Source organism: Panthera leo, chromosome A2 (assembly GCF_018350215.1).
Source record: "Panthera leo isolate Ple1 chromosome A2, P.leo_Ple1_pat1.1, whole genome shotgun sequence".
Taxonomy (NCBI): Eukaryota; Metazoa; Chordata; class Mammalia; order Carnivora; family Felidae; genus Panthera; species Panthera leo.
The window spans coordinates 7,143,670-7,155,190 of NC_056680.1; positions in this window are offsets into that span (position 1 = coordinate 7,143,670).

Here is an 11,521-nt window from a genome sequence, read left to right on the forward strand (position 1 = left end):
TGCAGCTGGCTACCCCCGCCCCGCATCAAAAGAGAGTACCACCTATCAGTAGCCTGGGATGTGATCAAAATTAAAAATCCAAAGTATGGTTTCTACTGAATGCATATTACTTTCACACCATCATAAAGTCAAAAAATTTTAAATCTAACATCTTAAGCCAGGAACCATCTGTATCCCTGCTGGATTCTGTGGTTCAGGTTGTGCAGATCGTTGTGTTAATCCTCAGATCATTTTTCTAGGTGTGCAGGATGGTTTAGTATTGGTCTGGCTGTACTTCATGGACATGAGACACAAAAAACTCAGATTGTGTTCTTTATGAAGTTAATGAAGTACCTTTTAAAATCTGGTTTATGAAGATGTATTATCAGTTTTTGATCAATGTAATCAAATGTTCATGCATCTATTAACTGATAACATAACTTTGCTTCTTTAACTTTATGATGTCATATCTGTATACAATATTTAATTTTACATGACACAATAGTCTATACTTTTGAGTCTATACTTTTTTGTTTAATGTTTATTTATTTTTTGAGAGAGACAGAGTACAAGTGGGGAGGGGCAGAGGGAGACCCAGAATCTGAAGCAGGCTCCAGGCTCTGAGCCCTGACTTGGGGCTCAAACCCACAACCGTGAGATCATGACCAGAGCCAAAGTCAGATGTTTAACTGACTGAGCCACTCGGGCGCCCCGAGTCTATACTTTTTTTTTTTTTAATGTTTATTTAATTTTGAGAGAGAGAGAGAGAATGAGCAGTAATGAGGGAATATAAGGCAAGCTGACAGGCTGCAAACACCCCAGGTAGGATATGTGTGATATTCCTCCTGGCTGCCCAAGTACAAAGGAAAAGGAAAAACAAATGGTTATCTGATAGAGATCATAGTCCTGCAGGACCTAAGTCTCCATCACTCCTCCATAGTAAAGTGGTAAACAAAGGCAGAAGGAAATGGCAGATAGAAATAAATTTCCCTATAACCTCCAGCCCATTGACAAATACTTGAGGCCGGCAGATTAAAATGTTTCTACAGGAACTCCTTATGGTCTTAATGCTAATGCTTTGCTAGAGGGAAAAACAACCCTAGCTTGACCATGGCTGGGCCTCCACTATTCTGTGAGTCTTCTTTAGCATATGAAAATCTCACTGAAAACTTCCCCTGGACTTTACCTCCCTCAACCCCATAGTATATAACCAGTCTCTCCTCATGGTCCCTGGGCAGCTCTTCCTGCCCATGGGTCATGTCCCCGTGCTTCAATAAAATCACATTTTTGCACCAAAAACGTCTTCAAAATTTCTTTCTTGGTCGTCAAACCTGGACCCCACAAGCCTCATTATCACCCCCAAAAAACCTCATGAAGCGGGAGAGGGCAGAGAGAAAGCGAGAATCCCAAGCAGGCTCCACTCTGACAGTGCAGAGCCTGATGTAGGGCTCAAACTCATGAACTGTGAGCCAAAATCAGGAATCTGGCGCTTAACCTACTGAGCCACTCAGGCGCCCAAGCCTATACTTTTTAAAGAATGTTTTCTGGGTTTCCTAGGTTGCTTTTATTTATTTATTTTTTTAAGCAGGGGGCCTTGAACTCACAACCCTGAGATCAAGACCTGAGCTGAGATCAAGAGTCAGAGGCTTAACCAACTGGCCCACCCAGGTGCCCCTCCTAGCTTGCTTTTAAATCTTCCTAAACTCTAGAGTATAAAAGTTATTTTCCTAATTTTCTTCCACATTTTATTATTTTTAAAACTTCTCAATGTTTACTCCTCAAGGAATGCGTTTTAGTGTGTAGTGTGAGATAAAGGTCTGTTATGCTAATAAGCCACTCTGTGTATTGGCCTTTGGGTTGTTTATTTCTTCCCTACGGGCTGTGACCCATTAACTCAAAAGCCCTCTGGGGCCAAACTCAAACTTTTGCATATCCAACTTTTAAAATAGCCCAACAAGCATATTTTTAGCCATTCAGAGCCTCCCTGCTTTGGATACTGTGAAAATGTCACCCAGCATCTACTGAACACTGATAAGACATAGAGCCTAGTAAAACACCAAGCTGCTGTGGCCTTTCAGAGCTCTCTGACTCCTCCATTGTGCTGAGCAAAGTCACCTAGACAGTAAGACCCCTCCCAGATGCCCCTTTCCCCCAGGGGTTCCCTTGCCCTCCTCCCCTTCTGGATGGTGGCTTCTGTGCCATAAGCCTTTGGATGGTCTCATGTTGGGACTTCCCCTGTCACACAACCCTGTCCAAGAGCCACCCTGTTGAAGGAAAAACAGTGGTGGACTTAAAGTGGTAAAACCGATTTTATTCAGCACTATCACAACAGGGGAAAAGAGACCTTAGTATAAAAGCAGGTTCAAATCCAAGTATCTTATGGGTAAATGAGAATTTATAGGCAAGAGGTATGGTGGAGGTCAGTGGATGGTAAATCTTTGTCAACCCAGTAAAGGTCATTGGATTTTCCACCTCTTGTGGTCCTGTCTTCTCCCTCGTTCAGTCCTCAAATCTCTCAAATTCCCTACAGGTGATCAGGATGCGACTGAGGTAATCAGGAAATAGATAATAGGGACCACCAGTCAACAGGACAATCGATTGACAAAACTATACTGGACAGTTTCAAGTGGTTGAAACTCTAAAATACCTGTGTGTCAGTTTGACATGGTGTTGTTCTGTGCTGTTTTGCTCTGCGTGTTTTGTTATTTTTTGAAGTTTATTTATTTTGAGAGAGCAAGTGAGCAGGGGAGTGGTAGAGAGCTAAGGAGAGAGAGTCCCTATGTGGGCTCCAAGCAGACAGCACAGAGCCCAATGCAAGGCTCGAACACTTGAACTGTGAGATCGTGACCTAAAACGAAATCAAGAGCTGGTTGCTTAACCGACTAAGCCACCCAGGCACCCCTTGCTCTGTATATTTTTTGGGATCTCCCACTATGTCTCATTAGCCTCAACAAGTGGTAGTGCAGGTGATGCAGGCAGGGTGGGCCCAGGGACCCAGAGGAGGGTACCACAGGACCAGTGAAGGGAGCCTTTGGCTTCTCACAGGATTGAAATCAAATGCAAGCCAGAGAAAGTAAAAACAGAGTTTCCTGAATAATAGCATCGGTGATGGAGAATGGCAGACCGAATGTCTGGGAGACTCGGAAAGGAAAAGAGAATTGGGGTTAGGGATTTATATTGGAAAAGGGCCTAGAGTACATTTTTCTTCAGGAATCCAGGGTAGGGTCCAATCAAAGGCAAGTGTCAGGTGAGCAATAGACTCCACAAATTACTAAAGGTAGGGGTATTGATGCCATTATCAACCAAGGCTTGTTCAAAGCTAATGTCCTGGAACATGTTTGGGATCTGGCTCTTCTTAGGTGTTATCAGGTATTTGGGGCCTAGGATGCAACTCAAAGAATGATTAACTCTCTTGCCTTCCCCCTGAATGGGAACATAGCTTTTTTGTCTTATTCAGAGGCAAAATATTGAACATGAGTAAATGGGGCCAAGCAGAAAAACAGCAGAGATGAGGTCATTCTCAAATGGAGTCCTGGGGCTCCTGGGGCGCTCAGTCAGTTAAGTGTCCAACTTAGCTCAGGTCGTGATCTCATGATTCATGAGTTCCAGCCCCGTGTCAGGCTCTGTGCTGACGGCTCAGTGCCTGGAGCCTGCTTTGGATTCTGTGTCTCCCTCTCTCTCTGCCCCTCCCCCACTCGTGCTCTCCCTCAAAAATAAATAAAAACATTTTTAAACATTTACAAATATAAATAAATAAAATGGAGTCCCTTCAGCTTCCCTACCTCATAGGTATTTGAGTGAACATCATTGGAACTGACTTTTGGGGTCAGAGGTGCAGTAGCTTGGGGAGAGAGGTAAGCCTGCCTGCTTGGTCCCCCACTAAGCAGCTCTGGACCCTGTAAGACTTCCGGGCCCAAGCAGGAAAAGGGGAGAAGTGCCTAAGTCTGGACCAAGGGTGGGCTGCCTCTGACCCCATCATGGGCTGTAGCGAGAGGAGGTCCCCATGGCCAACTGGTGTTTTGGGATACTCTGAGACTAGACAAGTCCCTAGGAATTGCTACAACAGGTTCATAAGCCCATAAGGCAGGGATGGCAGGTCTCCTAAGCACAGTTGGGGGAGGTGCCTTTGTCCACAGCCAGCAGGCTTTAGCTGTAGTCCCACTCAGATCTACTGTCTAGGATGGCATTCCAGCCCCTCCCCAGAGGGCCACTGAGACCCCCAACTCTTGGGCCCAGCCAGCCAAAACATTAAAGTAACTAAAGTCAAAGAAGTTTATACCCTTGCCTTTCCCAGGAGCCCAAAGAAGGTGGCTGTTTTACTGAAAAAATGTTCTGAACCATGAGATGGGTGTTGCGTCCTGCTTACCACAACTTCATACCACCCAGAGGAGGAAAGAGCCCAGGCTCCTGAGGGAGATGAGACAGGACAGAGTGAAGGATCCTGGGGGGAAAAAAAAAATGACTGACATTCTCTGCTAGAAAAAAAATGCAGTGTCACCACTGTAAGAACGAAGACATTTTATCCTCCACTTTGCCAGTGACCATCCAAAAACTTGTAAAAGACCAAAAGGCAAAAGGGGAAGGCAAAAAAAAAAAAAAAAAAAAGGGTTGACTCTTGGAGGAAGTAATTCAAATCATCCCTCTCCTTAAGGGCCTAACCCTTTCCCCAGCCCCAGGAAATGAATACCTTGGGAGGAGGATTAACAAAAAGGGCAGGAACCAGCTTAACTGTTAAAATCGGGCACTTTGGCTACAAGATTCTGTCCTGGGTGTTCCAGACAATCACCTTTTCCCATGATTAGAATGGGACCTGCTGAGCCACCCTCGTGAAATGAGCCTAAAGCTTTTTGCTGTTGGTGGGCACCAGCTGTTAAGAACCAGTTAACCAGTGGAGGTTGGTGGTCAATATGCTGCAGTAATTACTGGCCAAGCAAAGGCGCTGAAAGGATACAGATTCTTGCTATTTCACCTTTTAATTCCCTGGTCGGCCTGTGCTTAGAGCCACTAAGCATCAATGAGGCTGACGGTAGACTAGAGTTAAACATGATTATTCCCTTCATTAGAGCACCCCTCCCAGATATCACCACCTAGATGGATGACATTTGATTTGAAGTTCTACATTTGGCTAAAATGTTCTGTTGTGTAAAAGTTTCACAGGAGAGGGGCGCCTGGGTGGCGCAGTCGGTTAAGCGTCCGACTTCAGCCAGGTCACGATCTCGCGGTCCGTGAGTTCGAGCCCCGCGTCAGGCTCTGGGCTGATGGCTCGGAGCCTGGAGCCTGTTTCCGATTCAGTGTCTCCCTCTCTCTCTGCCCCTCCCCCGTTCATGCTCTGTCTCTCTCTGTCCCAAAAATGAATAAAAAACGTTGAAAAAAAAAATTAAAAAAAAAAAAAAAAAAAAAAGTTTCACAGGAGAGACAGGCAAGTACCCGGGAAGTAGAACTCATGCCTTCAGACTACACAGATAACATCATTTTGGCATACTCCCCGGGGGCAGGGTGGGGAGGTTCCTCTACAGGCGGACACAAAGACCGTCAACTTTAACCTGTACTCTTTGTGCCACTTCCCCTTAGCTGAAGAGCCCAATCTAGACTGCGACCAAGCAGTTTTACGTTCTGCACTTCTGTTCTGAATGGGGCAGGGCAAAAAACACCCTTACCTCCTCAGAACCTAAGAGGCAATGAGAAACTGTCCTCTGACAGTTTCCCAGGGGAGGTAAGTGGGAGGTGGCCTCATAGTAGCTCCTTACTTCCAGGCCTCCCATCCCTCATGTTCTGGGAAGATCCGCAGGGCGTTCTGCCAACACTCACATTTGCCACAGTCAGGCCCTTTGCCTGCATGGCCTATGTGGATAGATACAAAGTCTCAAGGGCACTGTGGCAGAGCCATTTCTCTACAACTCTGGCCCCTGATTTTTCATGTATCTAGACAAGAATTCTTTGTAGATGCTTTGTGCGGTAGGCAGAATAATGCCCCTGCCAAAGATGTCCATGCCCTAATCCCCAGAACCTGTGAATATATTCCTTTGTATGCCAAAGGGGACTATGCAGGTGTGGCTAAATTAAGGTTCTTGAGATGGGGGGGGGGGGCACCCCAGGTTATTAAGGTGGGCTGAGTGTAATCACAGGGACCTTTCTAAGCAAAAGTGGGAGGCAGTAGGGTCAGAGTCAGAGGAAGAGATGTGAGAATGGAAGCAGTGATCAGAGTGATTTATGGCCACAAGCCAGGGAATGGAGACAGCCTCTGGATGCTGGAAAGGCAGGGAAATGAATTCTCCCCTACAGCCTCCAGAAAAAACACAGCCTGTGGATACCCTGAATGTAGCCCAGTGAGACCCATTTCAGATGCCTGACCTTCACAATTACGAGACCGTACATTTGTTTTGTTTTAAGCTACTAAGTTTCTGGTAACTTGTTACAGCAGCAAGAGGAGACTAACACAGATATTGTAATTAACTGTAGTCATAGGAGCTTATACCAAATTGATTCTGTTCTTTTAGGGAACTTCAGACAAGACTGACCAGGACCATGACTCCTGGCAGGGTAATGAGGGGGACATGGCTTCAGCTAGGCTCCCCATGCAGACCCAAGCCAATTAAATCAGTAAGCCAGGTGCAGCAAGATGTGTCAGCGGCGAAACGTATCCTGCTTCAGCTGGCCAGCAGGAGGTCCAGGGTAACACAGTTGTTCATTACCACTCACACTAGAGTGTTTAGAACATTGTCATCACCTGTGGGAAATGTACAAAATAAGCCAATAATAATAGGATGAGGCCAAAGGGAATCATATAGTGTCCAGAAAGTTAATTTTGTGCTGTTAATTCAAGTTCAATATCAAGGGAACTGCTTCTCCCTGGAGGTTCTTTGAAATGTCTAAATGTCTTCATTTCAGAGGTTACCTTGAGGCACAGAGAGAAAGTTTATGGATTGACACCTTGTTAAAGTTCATTACAATTCAGCATCCTCATTTTGCTGCAATTAAACTCACATTTCCCTGTTTCCAGAAATCCTGGAGACCAAAACATTGGCCAGATCTCATAAAGATTTGTTTCCCTACAGAGTTTCTGTTTGGGATGGTGAAAAATTTTTGGAGATGGACAGTGGGGATCGTCGGACAACTTTCTAAATGTACTGAATGCCACTGAGTTGTACACTAAAAGATGGCTAAAGTGGTTAATTTTATGTATATTTTACTGCATTTTAAAAACGTTTGTTGTCCTTCACAGTCTTATCTCATTGTGTGCATTTTTCTCTGACCAGTGTGTTGGCTACACACACTCTTTCTGATCTCCCAAGTAGGAGCAAAGGGAGGAGCTGGGGACAGTGTACAAAGGTTTTTTTGGGAATAGCAGAGAATTGTAATTTGGGACAAGCAACCTACAGCAAAAACCATAGGCTAGTCCAACAAAGAGGAGGAACATTATTTTATGGAGCAGGAGAAAGTTGGGAGGGGTTGTTTCCAACGGGTCCATTGGAGAAAAGGAAGAGTTCAGGTTGATAATGGTTTCTCATTGGCTAAATTGCTGGGGTAGTCTATTTCTTGTAGGAGATGTGCATCTGTTGGGGGCTGTAATTTCCTATTGCAGTTCTTCTTTGGTGGGGGGGCCTATAATTGATAATTCTTACTGTGATTAAGGAGTGGTACCCTGTGAGAGTTCCCCCTCTGGCCTCCTGACTGCATTTTAGTAAGGTTCCTTTTCCCACAAGACAAAGTTTCTGAGAATAAATTACAATTCTGTCAGACCAGCAGGTTCACTACCTAGTCCATGACATATCCCTGGGAAGCAAATCCCTGAAGCCAAGAAAAATTACAGCCATTCAAAATTCCCTCCCCTTTCACTAAAAGATAATGTAGAGGATTCCTAAGACTTATTGTAGACCGTCCATTGCCAACTTAATGATTTATCTGCCTCCTTCTAGGAAATGACTAATGACACCCCTGAAGCTCTGCCATGGGAGGTCACTGTAGCGTTAGCCTTAAGGCCTGAACTCAAGGCTAATAATAGGGAGAACTCTCCCACTCTGGGTCTCCCAAATGATAATCCGTTTCCTTTTAGTTGGTACCTGAAAGGGATGGCCAAACTCTTAAAACTTTTTAACTCAAAATCATAATGGAAATCAGAGGCTCATTAGGCATAACAGTTGCTCTCCTAACCCGGTAAAGAAGACATGTAGCTTCAGCCGCACATCTAGACAAGCCATTTCATTTAAACTTAGGTCACCTCTTCACCTCCAGTGTAGTGTCAGAGACTTCAGACTGAGATGCTGTAGCGTTTCTCCCTCTTGCCTCAAGTGTAGTTTGCAGCTCCCTTCACAAACAGGAGGCTGAACTACATTGAAAAAATGAATCACGCATAGTGCCATAGGAAAAGGTCAAGTGCAGCTATGTAGCGATTGTATTCATGATCTCCGCGGGGAACGTGCAGGCACAGTTGTGCAATGAAGAGGACGGTTCACGTATGCACCAAAATTTGAAAGCAACTGTCATCCAGGTAAGACGGGTAAGAGCACCGCGCCGGCCCAGGACCACAACCCCACCCTCCGCTCCAGCTCCTTCCGAGCGGCTCCCCGCCTCCCGGCAGGAGGAAAACTGCCTCTCTCAGCTAGCGGGCGCGAGAAGAGGCGTCGGCGCGGCCCGCCCAGCTTCCGAGGCCCCGCCCCTCGCGCCGTTTGCGGAGACCGGAAAAGCGCGTGCGCGTGGCGGCGGCCATCTTGGCCGCGCGCCACTCCCGCGTCGGAGGGAGAGTCAATGCTTGTCGCCGCCCGGCCTCTGAGTGGATACGTAGGAAGGGGGGAGCCCAAGAGAGAGGCGCGGAGTCAAAAGCCCCTTCCTCCGAGAGCCCGGGCCGGCTGGGCCCCCGAGGCGGGGAGCAGCCCCGGGGGGGGCGTGGGAGCAAGGCCTTTCCTGGTCGCGGCGGCTCCGGCCCCGACGTCGCCGCCCCCCCAGCGTGGCGGTTGTGTCGCATCCTGGCGGGCACGCGGTGCTCTTGGCGTTGTCAGTTATCGACGTTAAACGCCTTGAGTGAGTGAATTCGCGTTAAGTTAGAAAACTCCGCGCGGCAGAGCCTTGCAAATGCCCGAAGCTTCGACTGTAGCAGTTAGAGAGCAAAGACGCGGCGGGCCGGTGGCCGTTAGCTGGAATTGAATTCACCCTAAGTAGGGTGAAGTTTTGACAGGTAGGTTTTTCTTTCGGGTGTCCGTGTAGAAATTCTTCCTTAAAATCTGCAGCGCCACTATAACGAACAGCCGTGGAACCTTCATCCACGTTCGCTAATTGTTAAGATTTTGTCTCTAGTCCTGTGTATTCTTAACGAATGAGCCATTTAATGGTAAATTGCAGACATTCGCTTCACCTTTTAATCGTAAGCATGCATCCTCTGAGAATCAGGACAGTTTTCTAACATCAAAACTCCCCTGTCCGTCCAAGAAAGTAGACTTTCTCCAGTTTTCCGAAAGTATCCATTACAGTTGTCGGGGGTTTTGGAGCTAGAACCCGAACAAGATTGCAAAATGCACATTGCATTTTGCTTTAGCTCTCTCGTCCCTAAAACTGTTGCCTGCATTTAAAACTGAAATTAATTTTGGTTCTTGAAGGCTCCAGGAAAGTTATATCGTAAAATGTTGGCATTCAGATACGATGTTGTTCTCTTACGGTTTTATTTAATTACCTAATTAACTTGACTGTTCCTTGCAAAGTGGTCGTTGGGTCTAGAGCCGTACTGTCGCATAGAAATATAACGTGAGGTACAGATGTAATTTTTTATAATTCTTAATAGCCAAGTGAAAACTTTAAATGTACGTGGGAAATCATTTCTAATATGTTTTATTTAACCCAATTTATCCAGCTGTCAGTTTCAAATTAGTGGAATTAACGACAAATGCAGCTAATAGGGAATTCTTAATGAGAAATTTTATGTTTCTTTTGTAATAAGTTGCTGGAATCTGGCGTGTATGCGGATCTCCGTGTGGATGCTGAATTTTCATTGGGAATTCTTGATCTGTTTTTAGCTTTTACTGTTTTACTGTTGAAAAAGGTCTCCAAACTGAGATTGTTGGAACATACTGAAAAGTGTTTTTTTTTTAAGTAACTGAATCAATTTTATTTCTAAAATCTAATTAATTAAAAGTAAATAAAGTTGAGAATGTAGCTTCTCAGTCACACTAGCCATGTTACATGTTCATGGTGGCCACAGAGAACCCCCCAGTGGCTCCTGGGTTAGATGGCAAGTTTAGACACTGGAACGTTTCTATGTACTTTGTATTGTATTCCATTCAGGAAGCACGTCCCATTTTGAGGGATGAGAAGCATTTAGTCAAGGTGCCCTTCTGGCTCATATAGGCACACTTTTTTTTTTTTTTTTTTTTTTTTTTTGGTAATCCTTGGGTAATACTTGGCAACAGAGGGATATTCTGTTCCCCAACAGCCTTTCATCTAAGGGTTTCAACATCACTTGTCAATCTTTGCCTCAACCTATTTTTACATGGTGGGCGTGGGGGGGGGGTGGTTACAAAGTGATGTTTTTGCTAATTGTGTCAATCCTTCTCCATTCTTTAGCTGAGCAGCTTTCCTTCCCCACTTCCCCTGCCCTCTATACTTTTTTTTTCTTTTTGGAGTATCACAACATATTCTTGGGCTTTTCTTTCATTCACTATTTTATAATCAATTCCTGTCATTTATTTTGATGCTCCAGCTGTCCCACATTTGCCTTTTGAATCAGTGTCCCTTCAACGTGAATCCTATTAGTCTTTAAACACAACCCTATTAGTCTTTAAGTGTAAAACAAAGCCTCAGTTCACTTTGTACTTTCTTGTTACAAACCTGTAACCAATGATTTCTCCAAAAAGCCTGGTTCCTTTTAGACACCAAGGTTGGTGTGATACATGGGCTTGGTGCTACTTGGGTATAATCATGCCTAGGCCTTTCAGTGGATATCTAAAACGCATGTTTCCTTACTTGTAAGTTCGTACTCATATTCCCAGTAAAAATTTAATATGGGATTTTTTTTGTTTGCTTTCTCTTATTTTATACTCGTACCTCTTTTCTGTTACAATAAACACTAGCATTAATATATTGTTTTATGCTACAGTATGTGTATAGTGGTTTCAAAAAGTGTAATACCAATGTTACTATCAACTGTAGACTTACTCAGTAAACTATTAAATTTATTTGCGTTTCTTTTTGTCCTTATAGTTTATATTAAGGATATAAAGTTCAGAGTACTCTGCTCAAATATTTGCATGTACTCTGAGTCTTTTCTCTGCATGGTTAGGTGATCAGTTTGATACACTTCAGAGGTGAAGGCAAATTGCAGCTGAGAGGCTATTTAAATAGGCACTGAACAGCAGAAACATGTTAGCCCACTCTGTAAGAGCAAAATATTTACTGGTTGTTGATTGGATGGAGCCAGGATTTTTGATAATATTGAATGTTGGGTACAGGGGCCCTGATTGGATGGAACCACAGTGTTACAGTTCTCGTAATACATCATAAGGCACCTTTTATTTTCTCCAGGTTTAAGAAGAGGCAAAATTGGGCTGTCAAATGG